At 41.4% G+C, this 19,766-nt stretch overlaps 1 long non-coding RNA gene across 3 annotated transcripts in view; it reads left to right on the plus strand.

Moving 5' to 3' along the window:
* LOC121283244 overlaps nucleotides 1-19,766 on the plus strand; it is a 98,999-nt gene that overhangs the window by 44,806 nt on the left and 34,427 nt on the right. For all 3 annotated transcript variants that reach the window (XR_005944215.1, XR_005944216.1, XR_005944214.1), the window contains exon 2: nucleotides 9,475-9,604. This is a non-coding gene — a long non-coding RNA (uncharacterized LOC121283244). The remainder of the gene's footprint in view (nucleotides 1-9,474; nucleotides 9,605-19,766) is intronic.

The following is a 19,766-nucleotide window of genomic DNA, read 5'->3' on the forward strand; positions in this document are numbered from 1 at the left end:
GTGTCTCCTATTGCTACCATGTTTCTTTTGCTCACCCTACTTGAATGGCATCCTACACTATGGTGTCACAGTCAGTTCGCTCATCCATGCAGTCCCTCTCCTCATTCGCACAGGTAGCAAGCACCCCATACCTGTTGGATAAAGTCAGGGGCTGAGACTCCTCCATCACAACTTGCTGGATCCCCATACCTCCCTGACCATTGACCAACTCTAAATTTTACCAGGTGTGACTCCTGGAACAAAGTATCCAGGTAACTATCTCCCTCCTAATACTCCACAGTGTCCACAACTCAGACTCCAGTTCAGCAACTCTGAGCAGCAGGTACTCAAGCAACAAACAAAAACCACAGAAATGGTTGCCTGGGACTGCGATGCATTGCACAGATCCCCACAATCCAACACGTTACAGTCACAGCACACCACCATCCATGCCATATCTGTCTAACGTCATTTATTTAATTAGTCAATCAGTTGTTCATTTACATGGCTAAAGTAATAACAAGCCTCCTAACTTGGGGACAAAAGAAGAACATTCACCAGCTACAGAGGCTAAAAAGAGTATAAAAAGCAGCATCTTTTCCCCTCTGCACTGAGTTCCCACGTGTAGCAAATTCCTGACTTAGCACTCGTTCCTCATCACACTCAGTCATTGTTGTCCCACTCTGAGCTTCTGCTTTCCATTTATTCTATCAAATTCTTTAATCACCTTAAACACCTCAATTAGTTCACTCTTAAATCTCCTGTACGTGTGGGAATATAAGCCTAGTCTATGTTACAGATTGACTGACTTTGTTCTAGATGATAAGTTTGTCATTCTGTCTCACCTATGCATTTGTAGGTCTGGTGTCACTAATAGAGAATTTGGAATGCACTGCCTAAAGCAGTTTCATTAGTCACTTTCAAAAGGGAATTGGATAAAAGTCTGCAGGAGAAAACAATTGCAGGGATATGGGCAAAGAACCAAGGGGTGAGACTATCTGGATTGCTTTTCAAAAGTGCTGGCATAGACTTGATGGGCAGAATGGCATCCTTCTGTGCTGTACCGTAAATGCGAACCGAAGAAAAGTATTCAATGATTTGTTAGAATGCATAAGAATAGATCACATGATGCACTGAGAAGAGGAGCATTTGATTTTTTTTCCCATCCACCCTGTCTGCAGTTCAATGTCATTGCTTTTTCTGTGAAAGCATTGAGGGAGGGAGGGTGTTCTCCAATTATTAATGTTATTACAATCATTATTGTGGGTTTTTCTTCTGAGGTTACAATGGCAAGAACTTACTTGGTAAGTTTCTCATTCTGTTTTACTTCTGGGCCAGAATTATTTGCTCGTCCCGATCCAAATGAACGTTGGCTGAGCATCCCAACATCATCGCACACTTGTGCGATATTCCAGTCAGCGGGTGCACACGGGAGTCGACAGCGCCCGCCAGCAAGTAAAAGGCTGAGTAAGGCCAATAAAGTAATAATTACGTTCAATTTTTCACTGCCCGTCTAACCTTATGGTTGGCGGGCAGGTGAAAATGCCAAGTGGCCTTTGGATTTTTTAGAAAATCTCATCCACTGGCAGGACGAGGTTTTCCAACAGCAAATAAAAATTAAATAAAGATGGTTAAATTTCATTCATAACGTGTCGCTGCTCATATGACAGAGTCACATGAGGGAACATGTTTTTTTAACATTTCAAAATTATTTATTTTTAATTTTTTAAATCTTCAGCTCCCTGAGGCAGCGTTGTGCCTCAGCTGAGCGCTGCAACGTGCGTTTCATTCTGGGCAGGCCTTATTTGACCCGCCAGCATGAAATTATGGTCAGGGCCTGATCGCGGGTGGCAGCCGGCTTCCTGACCGCTCCCCCTCGCCCCCGCCTGCTCCGCCGAACCCGCCCCAACGAGGGCAAAATCCCACCCTTGGTGTTACTAATGGGAGAAAAAGTAGCCAACCTCAATTATTTGTGTGCACTATCTTCTGTGCAGAGAGCATTTGGCCACCTGGTTCTTTCCATTGTAGTTCAGATCACTGCATAAGTCTCATTTTTAATCCCATCCTTACATTGCAAATAAAACATCTCTGCTATCACTATTCTAAATTCTTCATGTTCCCAACCCTGCATCTGGCTTCCCTTATCTTATCATAGAGCTTTGATTCCATCCCTCTATTCTCTTGTGAGTCAAAAATATGTCAAGCTGTAATTTGAATACATCTACAGTTTTCTTTTTGCACAGCGTGGCTGTTTATTCTATATAATCAACATTCCTCTGTGAGAAGTCTTGGCTGAACTCCTTGATAGCTTGTGCTTTCCAAACTTCTAGAATGTGGGTAAAGTGCTCTCTTTTACTTGCAGTGGTGTAGGATTAATGATTAATGTGTGGCTTTACATTGCTACATTGAACATGAGAGTTTAGATGCATGTTTGATATTCTTTTTGCTAGGGATATATATGCACTTACCTATTAAATGCAGAAGTGAAAAGGAGATATTATTAATACTCAGTTATTACTGGCCAGCTTTTCCAGTGATACCCACATTCCAAACATAAATAAATTGCCTTCATTGAGATTCCTTGGACAATTCAGACCGTCAAAACAAATTGAAGCAGCACCATTTTTTTACTCTTCCATTTACTGTGAACAAAGTTTATGAATGTAATTAGGCAAATTTGTAAGACATGGTGCATCACACATTAGACAAGGTCAGGTTTTTGAGGAAAGAGGAACAGAATCCATTTTGTCAACTATGGGAATAGGGAAGGTTAAGAAAAGGTTTATGAGATATGGAAAAGGTAAAATGTGGAATTTTCTTTGAGGGAATAGGGGAAATTTGTTGCAGTATAAAGGCATTCAAAGTGACAAAACGTTGTCTAGGATTCTAAAGTTAGACATTGACTTACATCAACAGGTTTTCTGGGATGTCTCGATTTTTTCCTGATTCTGGCACCCAAAGTGCAAAAACAGCATTTCTCAAGAAATAGCTATTGAAACTTTAAAAACAGAATATGTTGGAAATATTCAAATGTCTGACAGCCTTTGTTTCTCTCTTCACAGATGTAGTCAGACCTGCTAAGTATTTCCAGTATTTTCTACTTTTATTTTGGATTTCCAGTATTTTGTTTTTATCTTAAAATGGGATGGTAGTTTTAGGCGTAAATACTGAACTATTGAAAAACTGCTATTGCAAAGTTATACATTTCGTGCAAATCAAGAGGGCGGTTATTAGTGAAGAGGAACAGAACGATCTCTTCCATCCTCTGCAATGTCCATGCTGAGCATTGCCAGATCAAAATACAACATTGGTCAGATGCAAAGTGAAATATTCATTGTCTTACCAATGCAATTAACCTTTGAAAGCTAGCAGTTTCAGGGAATTTTCTTTGGCTGGAATGACCAACTATATAATTGCATCTAGCACATGGTTAACACATTACACCTCAAGGTGTTGCACATTTGTGGGGCAAAAAGTAATGATTGGAAGACCTAAATGTTTGTTTGTTAAAGTAATCTCTTTTGATACTTATATTCCCTGAAAGTCATACCTTTTTCCTTGCTTTAATTGGCTTCTCCATTCAACAACAATAATAACATGAATTTGTATAGCACTTTTAACGCAGTGAAATGACTCAAGGTGCTTCACAGGAGTACTGTCAAACCAAATTTGACACCAATCCACATGAAGAGATACTAGGGCAGGTGATCACAAGTTTGGTTAAGCAGGTAGTTATAAGGGGCATCTAAAGGAGGAGACAGTGGTAGAGAGGCAGAAAGGTTTAGGGAGGGAATTTCAAAGCTTATTAAAATAAGGATGCTTAAGAGGCCAGATTTGGAAGAGTGCAGGGGTCTTGGTGAGTTGCAGAGGTAGCAGGCATTGCAGAGATAGGGAGGGGCAAAGCCATGGAGAGATTTAAACACAGGATGAGAATTCATTTAATGGCCATCTAAACTTTAGGTAACCAACTTATATTGCTCTTAGCAAACTGTTGGTAAGGTTCAAAAAGAAACAATGGCCCCAGGATAGCTCGGTTGAGTGCTGCATTGGTATATGAATGTGCCACATTGTGGAGATGGTTGGAACATATTCTCACTAGTGATTTATTGCAATCTGATCTCAATAAACCATTTAAATAGACAAGGGAAAAATGAGGACATGCCAGGACAATTTTGTTGTTTTTATGCCCCAAAGACAGTGGTCTAAGGATATATTGTCTAACCGTGTACAGTAGACAAAGTTCTGCAACGTGGGAAGAGTAACAAAGAAACAGGAGTACACTTTTTAATGCTTTGCGCCTGTTCCACCATTACATCATCGCTGATCTGTGACTTAACTCCATATATATGCATGGTTCCTTAACCCTTAATATCCTTGTTTGACAGATAGGATGTGATAGATGAGATTTCACAATCATAAGAATCTCTGCATTTTGAATTTTTTATTAAGGTTTATTAAGGATACATTGCTTTCCAGAAGGAGGCTCAACACCACCATTTTCTCAAGGTTAAGGCAAGAGCAATGAATGACAGCCTTTCTGGTGAAGCCCAATTCAGACAATAAATTTTTGAGTTGTCTTCTGCTGCTGCTTCTGGGCAATGGTCTGTATTTCTCTGTATGGGGAAAGTGTGAGGTTAGCAGTATCAGTTCTGATGAAAGGTCACTGACCTGAAACATTAACTCTGTTTTTCTCTCCCCACAGATGCTGCTAGACCTGTTGAGCATGTCCAGCATTTTTGTTTTCATTTCAGAATTCCAGCATCCGCAGTGTTTTGCTTTTTCCTTTGAAAGCTATTCTGCTGGGAAGTTTTCATTCAATTGTGAGTGATAATGATCTATATTCTGTAGGCCTTGGAGAGGGTGTGAAGGAGATTTACTAGAATGATATTAGGGATGAGTGACATCAGTTAGTTGCAGAGACTAGAGAGACGGGGATTGTTCCTATTGTGTTTTGAGCCTCAGAGATATGCAGAGATGTCACTCACCAGTTGTGTATGTAGAGAGGAACTTAATCTCAATGGATCTAAAATGTCTTTCTCAGGCTTACAGCTTGCTTTCAGTTTCTCTAACCACACCCACAGACTTGACTAACAGCACACAGCACAGTGAGCAGTCAACAGACACATACAATCAAACACCAAACAACCGAACCTGTCTCTTCCCCCTTTGTAAAATTAAAAGACTTTATTTTAAATTAAACCATCCTGAACAACAAACATATGTACATTGAGTCATTTCTTACAGTTCAGATTGATAATTTTCTCTAAATACAAAAATAGCCTTTGAAATATGAAGGTCATTGATGATGGCACAGATATTAATGAATTTGAGGATGTGGTTCCGCTTGATCATCTTGATGAGGCAGATGGTCACTCATCAGAAAAGGAAATGTGTCATCATAATCACTGTCATTGAAATATCCTGGTCTGCTCGCTATCAAGCGTCTCTGTGTGGTCATCGAACAGATAAGCATTGGTACTGAGTAACCTCTTGATCTGCTTTGGTCCTGATAGAAATGATGCGAGCTTGTTGTTGTAATTTGACCCTTTGAACCTAATCTCCAAATTCAAATCATGGTTTCCTTGCACGTGTTTGCTTGTCAAAGTACACTTTTGTTTTACCTTGTCGCTTTGCGATTTCTTTCGCTCTGACATCCTTGTTGGATAGCAGTGACAGCTTAGGAATGGTTGGCAGCAGTTTCTCCCTCTAATTTTTTCCATTCATGTGCAGAATGAATTTTGCTATCTGCACCAATATCAAGGTAATGTGCAGAAGTGCACCATCAGTAGAAACAAAAATAATCTATTTATAGTATATATTTTTGCAGAGTTATCATAGGTGTGGAAGATGTGTAAGAGGAAGAAAGAATACCACCTGCAGCCCCACAGCCATTGACATGGTAATGTACTAGTCTACAAACGATCAGATTTACCCAACTCAATTTTAAGTTTACCATGATGGCATTTGAATTCATGACCTCTAGGTTTTAAGTTCAGTACCATAACCACTTAACTACCATACATAAGAGAGGCATTTGTTAGTTTTTATGGCCAGCATGGCTGGCTTGTGTATGCACAGTGTGCACGATGCTCAGCAGAGCAGCAGCAGTGAATATCCATGACCAGGTGGAAGCAACCTATGGTCATGTGAATGGCGGAAATTGGTGGACAGTCATGTGAGATACCTTGAAATCATTTCCAAGTATCATGTCTTGTTGAGCCTACACTTCACCCTTTCCACCCTTGCCTTTTGGAGAATAGGGTCCACAACCTGGGGGAGATGGTGGGGACCGAGTTTGGGCCACCAAACCTGAAGGACATCAGACTTGCAGAGGAGAGGGCAATAGCTATGGCAAGAATGCCAGTGATTACAATTGAGCAGCTAGCTGCATTTCCTTCCTGGGTTGGCGGGGGGGAAGTGGGGGGTGCGGTAGGGGGTGGAAGAGAGATGGATGGTACTTGGTGACGGTAGGATGGCTGCTAAGGGTGGATGCTTCACCTCAAGTTAGGAATTGCACAGGCAGTTGATGTTATGGTGCCTCCTTGCCTTGGAGTCATGCATGTGGCGAGTAAGGTATTTCAGGCTATTGCTGTTGCTCCACCTGTGATTGTATGTACCACTGACGGGATCGGGCTGCTCCCATTCTAGACTGCAGAATTTAAAACTGCCTTTTTTTTAATACTCAGGAAGCTGAGTTTGAAGGCACAGGGGTTCCTCTTGCTAGTGTTCAGGGTGTGGCTATAAGGGAATCCTTCTTCCATTCCTCCCTTCCTGTCTGGCACTCAACTTGCTTGCAGGTAGCGTTTGATGGTTTAAAAGTTGCAGAAAGTTATTGCACTTTACTCATGAACTCTTTCCGGCCTGGCACATTTTTTTCAGTTTGCTAATTGCATGGATCCTGATGAAAATGACTGTAGTTAGGAAATGCGATTTTTGCCCCTAATTTATACTGGGGAACAACATGTCAGTGGGGATGGATGTGCATTTCACACAACAGGCATTCCCAACCTCTGAAAAGGGCATTTGAAAGTGGTTAGGGAATACGGAGGAAAACCGGATTTCTTCTGCAAAAATTTTTAAGTTTGGCCTTTTGCGAAAAGGAAAAGGAAATGTGTCCTCATAATCACTGTCGTTGAAATATCCTGGTCTGCTCACTATCAAGCGTCTCTGTGTTGTCATTGAACAGATAAGCATTGGTACTGAGTAACCCCTTGATCTGCATCCAGACAAAAATTTGGTCCACAGCGCTTATAAATTGAGTGAACATTGAAGGGCAAAACTACATCTGGGAACTGGAGAAGAGAGTGTTGTGGTGAAGAGAGAATGAAACCCTAGATGTGAGAATGACTAGAGAGTGACTGTTGAAATAGTTTTGGGGGAAGTAGTGGCATTTATTCCACCTAGTTTTTTTTTAGATTAAAAATTGATGAAATATGAAGTAATAAACCAGGTCACCCTTTTTAAAGTAAACTGTCTCTCATAATGCATACAAAATTAAATTGGGGAAAGGTAGTTGTTGTGTTATGAGTTCATTTGGTGTCTCATCATTGAGATCTTGAGATTTGTATGTTTAGACATGAACCATTTATTGTTGATCTTTAATTATGTACAGATCCTAGTCACTTCCATGCATGGTGCTGCTACTGCCATGTAGGTGCCTTCCAGAGTGTTCTACAAGTCTACTACCATGTGATTCCATACATCATACTATACTAGATGGTGCTATTCTCCAGTCCCACTTTAAATTACAATGGCAGGCAGGTACACACATCATACAACAGTAGTATGCATGATTTAACATATCACATAAGATAATTTCATAAGAACCTTTGCATTATCAGAAGGAGATCTGGGTTAGAAATCAAAAACTTTTCACAAACTCCCTAAAAATGCCCTTGCATTTTTAATGTGTCAAATGTCCTTTGGATAAATGTTCCTTAGAAAAACCAACTGCAGCAGAATGACTATATCAGTTATATTAACTGGCCCAAAAATCTCTTGCTAATTCTTAATAACTTGCTAACATTTAATTTACTAACACTTAATAACTCATTAACTCTTTCAACTTACCTCCTATCCGCCTCTTCCCAACTCCAGCTTGCCACCTCTCTCCCCGATCCTCCTGCTTGCTGCCTCCCTCCTGCTCACTGCCTCCCTCCCGCTCACTGCCTCCCCTCTCACCACCACTCCCTCTCGCTACCATTCTTCAGCTGCCACTCCTGCTCATCACCTCACTCTAGCTTGCTGCTTCTCTCTTGTGAAACCTTCCTGTGAGCGAGGGCTCAGGAGATGGAAAGTGAGAGGGAGGGAGCAAGTGAGGGAGAGGGGCTGCAAATGGGAGGGTCAGGGAGAGAAGCACCATGTGGGAGGGTTGGGGGAGGCGATGAGATTTTGAAGCTGGACTGATGAAGATGATCTGACCATCTGTAAATGTACAGAGGTCAATAGCCAGATCCTGACATGGCTAATGTAATGAGCGTTTGATAATTGGTGTAGAGAGTGAACTTTCCACCATGTGCCAAGGTTCACAAGCTTAGATGCATGCAGGCTAGCGCTTCCCGCTCTCCAGTAGAGTATTTGCACTCAGTTTCCGACAATGGACGTGCTGAGTACACGATTTGTCATTCACTGCCTTCAATGTACTGGGAGAGGACAGAGCCAATTGCATTTCCTGATGTAATTGTTGTGATGTACGTTTCCATGTGTGGATTGAAATGCATGAGGGCTGGCAGAGATGCTTTCTTCATCTTGAACATATCAAACGCTGTTTGCTGCATAATTGTCCATTCCCATTGTGTATCTTTCTGCAGTAGCTTTTAAAGATGCTCCATGGTCTCTGTGTACTTAGGAGTGAATTTATGATAAAAGTTGCTAATGCTGAGGAATGATGCCAACTCTCACATTAGATGGAGTTTGAAATGCATGAACAATTTTGACATTGTTGTGTGTCAGCTTTACTCCAGCTGCTGTCACTCTGTGTCTGAGAAAGTCAATCTTGGATGTCACGCATGTGCATTTGTCCTTGTGTTGTGTGAGTCGAATGAGAACCGCTGATAACTGCTGAGCATGTTCTGCTTTGTCCCTCCCATGGACAATAATATTATTGAGAAGCTTGAGCATCCCTCAATGTCTGATAAGACTGAAGAAACGATGTTCATTGCTAGGTGCTGAACTTGGCCCACAGGGCATTCTGTGATACCGAAACACACCTCTGTGAGTGACAAAAGTTGTAAGGTATTGACTTTTCTCTATTAGTGGTACCCAAAGGTAGCTCTGTCGCATGTCAAGCTTTGTGAAGACTGTGAGTCATGAAATGATATTGATAGTTTTTGTGTCATAGCAAGTGGATACTTGTGTGGAATGATTGTTTTGTTGACTGCCTTAAGGTCGTGCATGATTAAGTTTTCCATCTTTGCGTCATGCAATGACTAGATTTGATGTCCATGGAGATGAGTTGATTAGCTCAATGATACCGTCTGCTTCACGTCATTTCAGCTCCTGTGACATTTCAGCATAGATTGCAAATAGCAGCTGTCGGTGGAATTGACATGATGATGCAAGGAACATGACAGTACCCCTTAATCTCCCCAAATCCAGCAAAAAAGGAAGGAAACCAGTGAACAAGGTCAGTGTCATCGATCATGTTAATGTGTGTTCTGGTGCTAAGCTTGAAGCCAGGCTTATTAAACAGGTTTATCTCCATGAAGGTTCTGCCTTTGGCAATGTAGAATGTGAACTTGTTTAGGCTGATGTTTTTGTAGAGCTGGACATGGTGTTGTAAATCAATGGGTACCTTCATAATTTGGGCACATTTTTGAACCCTGGCCATTATATGGCGAGTGTTGATGAGCCTGTTGAAGTCTCTTTGTCCGTAATCCTTGAGTTGGTCAAGCAAGCTCTACCTGTGACCAAGTCTGAGGGTGCATTTCTGTGTAACTTCTTCCAATCAAGGATGGCAGATTCAACTTGTACTGCCAAAGTCGTGGCTTTTTCCAAGATTAAACCATCATCCTCCATGAGTTGGTGTTCCCTAATTCATGGAATTGAATTTTTTCAATAAATTGGTCACGACTTAGTTAATTGGCTAGTGTGCCAAATTTACACATGGAAGTCAACTGCCACAATGCTGCCATGTATTGTTTTAAGGGCTCACCATTTCCATCCCATCTCTGGCAGAATGTAAATAATTTGATTATCAAACTTTTCTTTGGTTGGATGTGTATTTTGAGAGCACTTAACACCAAAACAGATGTAAATAGTGCCACCTTAAATTTTGCTCTTACAATCTAACCTAGTCTCCAATTAACAGTAACGAAAAGTACTGTTTAAGCAGGCTAAGTTCTTTCTTTGTTGCAGTTTAGACAGGGTAAGCTCACTCTTAGCTGTAGGAGCTGAGTAGTTAATTAGCTAACTAGTTGAATTTGATTTCTGTAGCCCCAGTTTCGTTTGCTATAAATTCAGGGTTCTTCAGTGCAAATGGAATGCAGCTGAGTTAACTGAGTGAAGACTTGGAGTTTGGTGAGAGGGGAATTCAGTAAAGGTGGGGTAGGAAGGATGTGTTTGTTTCCTTTTTCTATCTTTCTCACCCGATAGAAATTTGTTCTTGCTCTACTACAGGGGAAGGAGCTAGCATCTGGTAAGGGAACGGTCCGTACGGAACACCCTGGTCCACTCCTCCATCACCCTCAACACCTCAACCCCCTCCGACGGCATCTTCCCATGCAATCGCAGAAGGTGCAACACCCACCCCTTTACTTCGACCCTCCTCACCGTTCAAGGGCCCAAACACTTCTTTCAAGTGAAGCAGTGGTCTCCTCTACATTGGAGAGACCAAATGCAGACTGGGTGACCACTTTGCAGAACACCTTTGGTCTGTCTGCAAGCATGACCCAGATCATCCTGTCGCTTGCCATTTCAACACTCCACCCTGCTGTTATGCCCACATGTCCATCCTTGGCTTGTTACAATGTTCCAGTGAAGCTCAACGCAAACTGGAGGAACAGCACCTCATCTTCTGACTAGGCACTTTACAGCCTTCCGGACTTAACATTGAGTTTGACAACTTCAGACCATGAACTCGCTCCTCCATCCTCATCCCTTTTTGATCCCCTTTTCTCAAATATTTATTTTTTAATTTTTATATTTTTTTTACCACCTATTTTTATTATTATTATTTTTAACATTTATTTCAATTTTTATTCCTTGTTTTCTCCCAACTTTTTAGCCTATTTCGATCTTTTTCCCACAGCAACCCCTCCCCCCATCCCACCCCCACTAGGGCCATCTGTCACTTGCTCATCCTGCTTTCCACTCTTAACGTCACCATTAGCACCTCCTTTAGTCAGTATCACCACCATCAACAGCCCTTTAGTTTATAACATCTTTTGCAATCTCTCCTTTGCCTCCACTGGCCTTCTATCCAGCTTCACCTGTCCCACCCCCCTTAAACAGTATATATTTCCCCATATTTTTACTTCTCTTTAGTTCTGAAGAAGAGTCATACGGACTTGAAACGTTAACTCTGTCTTTTTCTCCACAGATGCTGTCAGACCTACTGAGTTTTTCCAGCATTTTTTGTTTTTGTTTGTGAGGAAGAAAGCTCTGCATAGTCAATATGACTAAGCACCAAATTAAGAAGCAGAACCTCAAAAGTAATAGTTTCTGGATTATTACCTGAGCCACGTGCAAATTGGCATAGGACAAATAAGATTAGAGAAATGAATGTGTGGCTCAAAGACTGGTGTGGGAGAAGTGGCTTGTGGTTTGTGGGCACTGACACCAGTATTGGGGAAAGTAGATTTGTACCATTGGGACGGTCTACACCTGAACCGTGCTAAGGCTGGTGTCCTCGCGAGCTGCATAACTAGAGAAGTAGAGAGCATTTTAAACTGAATAGTGGGTGCAAGGGATCAAATCTGGGAAGATGTGGTAAACCAGAGAGTAGAGAATGACATTAATATAGGAAATGATAAACAGACTGTGACAGGAAGGGACAGAGAGTACAATTCTGAGAGTAAATCAGCAGATAAGGCTGGATGCTACAAAAATAAGAAAAGGACAAAACTAAAGGCTCTGTATCTAAATGCATGTAGCATTTGAAACAAAACAGATGAACTGATGGCGCAAATAGAAATAAATAAGTACCATCTGATAGCCATTACAGAGACATGGCTACAGGATGACATAGATTGGGACCTGAAATTTGAAGGGTACATGACATTTAGGAAGAACAGGAAGTTAGGAAAATGTGGAGGGCTGGCTTTGTTAATTAATGATGGTATTAGCACATTAGAGAGGGATGACCTAAGTTCAGGAAACCAGGATGTAGAGGCAGTTTGTGTTGAGATGAGAAATGATAAAGGCAAGAAGCCACTTATGGGAATAGTGTACAGACCCCCTAATTGTGACTACATGGTAGGACAGAGTATAAAAGAAGAGATAATGGGAACTTGCCAAAAAGGTACAGCGATAATCATGCAGGACTTCAATCTACATATAGACTAGAAAAATCAAATGGGCAAAGGTAGTGTAGATGAGGAGCTCATAGAAAGTTTTTGGGATAGTTTTTTAGAACAGCATATTCTGGAACCAGACCGAGAGCAGGCTATACTAGACCAGGTATTGAGCAATGAGATAGGATTGATTGATAACCTCCTAGGGACTCCTAGGTAGCAGCTATCATAAAGTCATTGAATTTTACATTCATTTTGAGGGAGAAATGAGTGCATCTAAAACTAGTATTTTAAACTTAAGTAAGGGTAATTATGAGGGTATGAAAGCAGAGCTAGCCAAAGGGAACTGGCAAATGAGGTTGAGGGATAGGTCAATAGAGGTTCAGTGGCAGATACTTAAAGGTATATTTCAGAATACACAGAATAGGTACATTTCAATGAGAAAGAAAAATTTGAAGTAGGGGCCCACCATCCGTGGCTGACTAAAAAAGTTAAAGACAGTATCAAGCTTAAAGAAAAAGCATGTAATTGTGCAAAGATGGGTGGCAGGTCAGAAGATTGGAAAGAATATGAAGAACAGCAAAGGATGACAAAAAGATTAGTAAGGAGGGAAAAATTTAGAGTATGAGAGAAAGCTAACTAGTAACATAAGGATGGATAGTAAGAGTTTCTATAGATATTTAAGCAAGAAAAGGGTTAACAATGTGAGCATTGGTCCTATAGAAAGTGCATCTGTGGAATTGATAATGGAATATAGGGAGATGGCGAATGAATTAAACAGTTATTTTGCTTCAGTCTTCACTATAGAGGACACAAAGAACATCCCAGAAAGAGCTGTAAATCAGGAAATGGAAGGGAGGGAGGAACCCAGGAAAATTACAGTCCCCAAGTAAGTGGTATTAAACAAATTGTTGGGGCTGCAGGCTGACAAATTCCCAAGTCTGGATGGACTTCGTCCTAAGGTCTTGAAAGAAGTGGCTAGGGAGATAGATGATGCACTGGCTTTAATTGTCCAAAATTCCCTAGGTTCGGAGAAGGTTCCATTAGATTAGAAAATAGCAAATATTCAGAAATGGGGGGAGTTAGAAAGCAGGAAACTACAGGCCAGTTAGCCTAACATCTGTCATAGGGAAAATGTTAGAAGCTATTATTAAAGATGTTATAGCAGGGCATTTAGAAAAATTCAAGGCAATCAGGCAGAGTCAACATGGTTTTGTAAAAGGGAAATCATGTTTAACCAATTTATTGGGGTCCTTTGAAGGAGTCACATGTGCTGTGGATAAAGGTGGATGTACTGTACTTAGATTTCCAGAAGGCATTTTGTGAAGTGCCACATCAAAGGTTACTGCAGAAAATAAAAGCTCATGGTGAAAGAAGTAATATATTGGCATGGATAGAAGATTGGATAGCCAACATGAAGCAGAGAGTTGGCATCAATGGGCCTTTTTCTGGTTGGCAGGATATGACGAGTGGTGTGCTACAGGGATCAGTGTTGGGGCCTCAATTTTTTACCATTTATATAAATGACTTGGATGAAAGGACCGAAGGAATGGTTGCTAGATTTGCTGACGACACAAAGATAGGTAGGAAAGTAAATTGTGAAGAGGACATAAGGAGGCTACAAAGTGACATAGATTGGTTAAGTGAGTGGGAAAAGGTCTGGCAAATGGAGAATAATGTGGGAAAATGTGAAATCGTTCATTTTGGCAGGAAGAATAAAAAAGCTTATCATCTAAATGGTGGGAGATGGCAGAGCTCTGAGATTTAGAGGGATCTGGGTAGCCTAGTGCATAAATCAGAAGAGGTTAGTATGCAGGTGCAGCAGGTAATTAGGAAAGCTAATTGAATGTTGGCATTTATTGTGAAGGTAATTAATTACAAAACTAGGGAGGTTATGCTTCAGTTTCACAGGGCATTGGTGAAACCACATCTGGAGTATTGAGTACAGTACTGGTCTCCTTACTTAAATAAAGATATAAATGCATTAGAAGCAGTTCAGAGAAGGTTTATTAGACTAATACCAGGAATGGGCAGACTGTCCCATGAGGAAAATCTGGACGGGTTATATCCACTCCAGCTTGTATCCACTGGAATTTAGAAGAGTAAGAGTAAGAGGTGACTTAAATGAAACCTTGAATATCCTGAGGGGTCTTGACAGGGTGGATGTGGAGAGGATGTTTCCTCTTGTGGGAGAATCCTGAACTAGGGGTCCCTGTTTAAAAAAAAAAGGTCACTCATTTAAGTCAGAGATGAAGAGAGTTTTTTTCTCTCAGGGTTGTGAGACTTTGGAACTTGCTTCCTCAAAAAGCGGTGGAAGTAGAGTCTTTGAATATTTTTAAAGCTGAACTAGATAGATTCTTGGTTAACAGCAGTGAAAGGTTATCAGGCCTGAGCAGGAATATGGGGTTGAAGTTATATTCAGATCAGCCATGATCTTATTGAATGGCCGAGCAGGCTCAAGGGCCCGTGTGGCCGACTCCTGCTCCTAATTCGTATGTCCGTACTCATACATTTTATGAACTGCTCAAAAACTTCCTCACTTTCTGCCCCGAGGCAATGGACTGGTAACACCTTCTTGCGGGTTGCTGCTACCTGCAGACCATCCGTACCCGTCCCAACTGAGTAAGTCTTGAACCCCAAACTCCATCAATCCCATGGCAAGGGTGGATCTTCAGGTGGAGAAAGGAAAGTTGCCGGAGCTGGTAAATTTAACTCTTCTCTACCTTTGTCGCCAGTTATTGTGTTTTGCACATCATTGATATGCAGAAATGACTCTCACCGGGTTCTGTGTGAACAGGAGCTTTATTTCAATGCTTCGAAAATATCTGCTTTCTCGCTCTTACAGCTTGCTTTCAGATTCCCTAATCACACCCACAGGCTTGACTAATAGCACACAGCACAGTGAGCAGTCAACAGACACATACAATCAAACACCAAACAATTGAACGCTATAGTTCTCTTGGCAGAGAAGACTAAGAGGAGATTTAATAGAGGTGTTCAAAATTATGGCAGGTTTTGCTAGCGTAAATAGGGAGAAACTGTCTCTACTGGTAGGATGGCTGTTAACAGGAGGACTAAGATTTAAGATAAGTGGCAGAAGAGCCAGGGGATTGAGAAGGAGAAATTTTTCATGCAGTGAGTTGTCACGATCTGGAATTTGCTGCCTGAAAGGACGGCGGAAGCAGATTCAACAATAACTTTCAAAAGTAGAATTGGATAGATACTTGGGAAGGAAAAATTTTCAAGGCTATGGGGAAAGGGTGGGGGAAAAGGTGGGACTAATGGGGTGGATGGGCAGTGGGCTAACTGCCTATTGGTGAGAGGCTTCTGCTCAATTCCACGGACACATCGAATTGCACAGCCAAGACGGAGTGTCCTGTACCAGTTCTGTGTCTCTCGGCTGGGTCAGCCTTGAGCAGCTCTTGGATGCACAGCTAATCGGCAGGGAGCTCTGCATTGCTGGAGATGCCGTCGTTCAAATGAGAGATTAAACTGAAACCCCATCTGTAACCTCAATGGACGTAAAATATTCCACTGCACATTTCAAAGAGCAGGATCAGTACACTGGCCAATATTTATCCTTCAATCAACTGATTAGATATTTATTGCATTGCTGTTTGTAGGATCTGTGTGCAAGTTTTTAGCCACGTTTCCTACATTGCAACAATGGCTACACTTCAGAAAAGTACTTCATTGGCTGTAAAACACTTTGGGATGTGAAAGGTGCTTTTTTTATCTTATTTGGGAGAACCGCTGATACTGAGCAATAGAAGAAGAAAAGGTTTTACAGACAACATGTGCTTAAAATATTAAGTATATAGAATTTTTAAGAAACAATAGCAGGCCATTCAACTCAGGCAGATATATCCATTTAAATTTTATACATAAGATGTGATAAGATAAAGTTCAGAGGTCAAAACACTAGTAACTCCCATTATTTCTATTACAGAAATGGGACTATAGTGAAATGTTACTAAGGCTGCAGCCACTGCTTTAAAGCTACCCAAACCTCTGCTATAAACTGTCCCAGACATTCTGTCTGGGGCCTAGCAGGGCCACTTGTGATAATGGATCTCAAATGTGTAGCTGCTACTTGCTAATCTGAGGCTGTTGTGAAGAAACATTGAAAATACAGGAAACCTTTTTTGCTGCGAACCTCAGGGGAAAGATATTCCCAATATCTATTTCGAGAATCATTCTCTGATTTTTTCATGTTTGGAAATAAATTCATTGTAACTTCCAAGGGAACAATTATTTCTCTGCTATATTGTGGTTAATGTCTCCTTGGATAATTAAGAAATGCCTTTCTATTCTTTGGGGAAATTTGTGGGATCACTTTGGAGCCTCTGAGCTTTGACATATGTACCATTCTTGCCTGGCTGGAGTTATCTAAAAGCAGCTTAAATAAATAACTTGTAAAAAAAAAAAGAAAAAAATAATTCATTTATTTGTACTCACAAGTGAGATATGAATGTTTTTTGAAGAGAAGTACAACATATGGAAGATTAAAACAGTGGGACTGCTTCCCTGGTCTGATGCTGCAAAAAGTGAAGTCAGTGGGGGGGAAGAGGGTAGGGATTGAAGTGAGAGTGAGAGAGCAGAAGAGAGAAAAGGGGGACAGAGAAAGAAAAAAGAGACGGAGAGCAAAAAAGAAAGAAAAGAGACAGGGAATGAGAAAGAAAGCGAAAAAGAGAGAAAGAAGGAAAGAGATGTGAGACAGGGGAGAAAAAAAGAAAGGGAAAGAAAGAATGAAGAAAAATCTTGCATTTCTATAACACCTGTCTTGACATCAAAGTGATACAGCCATTGAAGTAATAGTTGAACTGCAGCCACTGTTGTAAAGTAGGAAACAGGGCAGCCAATTTACGCACAGCAAGCTCCCACAAACAGCAATTAAATAAATTACTATATAACCCAGGTGTATATGCACACAAATATTTGAAGATGGCAGAACAAGCTGAGAAAGCAATTTAAAAAGCATATGGAATATTTGCTTTTATAATACAGGCATAGGAAAGCGAGGAAGTTACGTTAAACCTTTTATAAAACGTTAGACGTCAGCTGGAGTTTTGTTTTCAATTCTGGATATCACACTTTAGGAAAGATATTAAGGCTTTAGAGAGGGTGTAAATGAGGTTTGCTAGTACAGTACCAGGGATGAGGCACTTTGGTAATGTGGAGAGTTTAGAGAAATTAGGAATTTTCTCTTCAGAGCAAAGATCATTAAAAAGAGGGAATTTAACGGGGGTGTTCAATATTGGCGGATTTTATTAGGGTAAATTAGGAGCAATTGTTTCCAGTGGCAGGAGGGTCCATAATGAGAGAGCATAAACTTAAAATAATTGGCAAAAGAACCAGAGGAGAAATGGAGAAAATAAGTTCCACAGCAAGTTATTATGATGTAGAATGCTTTGCTTGAAAGAATGGAGGAAGCAGAGTCAATAGTACCTTTCAAAAGGGAATTGGACAATTACTTGAAAAGGAAAAACTTTGGTTTGTCAATCAGAAAGGAAATCAAGCAGAGAGCAAAGCAGGTTGCTAATTTACTGTTAACAATTTTGGGCTACTCCACCACACCCTCACCCCACAAAGATAAATTCATATTCACTGTCACCTATTTAATTTAACACAACAACAGTGTTTGTGTCAACTGTGACCCAGTACTCTCACCTCTGAGCCGCAAAGTTATAGGCTCAAGCTCCCATGGGAGTTCTGTACTATCAGAGGTGCTGCCCATTTGTGCCTAAATTTTGCAACTGAGGTCCTAACAACTTGATGCAAAACCCCGATTCACATATTTAAGGAGCCTGTTTCAGACGAATGGCAGGCTGTACTCCAATTTTACAGTCACTCCTGAATATTGCATTGGATGGGCTTGGGTATTGCATGGATGTTGAAATACCTTCAATATGTTGATCTTTTAGTCCTTCCATTGTTAAGGTAGGATACCCTAAAATTGCACATTAAAGGCATTGGGAGAAGAATGCTGTGGAGGTCAATGTCAGATGTTTGCATTTCACTAGGAGGAATTCTTCACAAACAAGCTGCTCAAAAAGGGAAAATAAAAGCAAAATACTGCAGATCTGAAATAAGACAAAAAGTACTGAAAAACTCAGCAGGTCTGACACAACCTGAGGAGAGAGAAACAGAGTTAACGTTTTGAGTCCAGTATGACTCTTCTGAAGTTCTGAAGAAAAGTCATATTGGACTTGAAACATTAACTCTGTTTCTCTCTCCAGAGATGCTGCCAGACCTGCTGAGTTTTTCCAGAACTTTCTGTTTTCATTTCTGGTCAAGAAGTGGCTGTCTAGATCACCTTCTCACTTCCTCTTTCTCCTCTACCTCTCCTTCCTTCTCCTCCTTCTAATGTTCCTGCTTCTCAGGTGATTATTTTACAGCTGGTGGCAACTGCTGCGCCATCTTGTTGGCAAGGTTGTGCAACATGCAGGAGACCACTCTGATTCTTGGCACTCTCTCTGTCAAGTACTGCGGTCCAGGCAGGAAAAGCATTGTTTCAGTATGCCAATGGTCTACTCTTTCACATTTCATCTGAGAGCCTGGTTTATATTGTATGCATGTTGTGCATGTGTGCGAAGGTTGCGCAGCAGAGCCATTAGCCACATGATCAGTGAATATCACCTTGTCATCCAGTAGCCATCTTTTGATTTGATGTAGTGAATTAAACAACAGACTGCCGCAGAATGAAAGCATACAGCCAGGAAACTAGGCACTGACCTGCATAATGCTCTGCGTAAGGTCATACACCAGCTGGACGTTGAGGGAGAGGAATCCCTTTCCATTCCAGTATAGGGCAGTGTTGACATGTGGAGTCTGCAAAGTGATGTGTCACCTCCAAGAGCTGTCAGCCAATCAGACGGTTAGCAGCTTCCAGTCCCCGCATGGCCACTGGGAGTTATGGCCACTGCTGGGGCTGAAGCCAGTCTCCCATGGGGTGCCAAGGAGGAATCTGGTTACTGAGGTAAGTCAGGGCCAGGGCCAGACAGGCAGGCCCCGGGGTGGGGATTGGAGGGCCACAATCAGTAGGCCAGGAGAGGGATCACCTGGAAGTGCCATTATGTTTGGTCAGGGCCTTTGTTGGGCACAGGGTGCCAAACAGCAGGAACCTTGTGAGGCCGCAGCCAGGTCACCAGGGTTTACCTGGCAGCCTCATCATGTGAAGTGGGCACCACCTGATTGACACTATAACCTTTCTGATCTGCATTCTTCTGGTTGACATTCACTGTGCACACACCAACACCGGCATCAACATGGTGTCCAGCATACTTCAACCCACAAGTGTGTAAGTACTATGGGTCCATTTTAGAATTCCATATG

This window comes from Carcharodon carcharias, chromosome 10 (genome assembly GCF_017639515.1).
Source record: "Carcharodon carcharias isolate sCarCar2 chromosome 10, sCarCar2.pri, whole genome shotgun sequence".
Lineage (NCBI taxonomy): Eukaryota > Metazoa > Chordata > Chondrichthyes > Lamniformes > Lamnidae > Carcharodon > Carcharodon carcharias.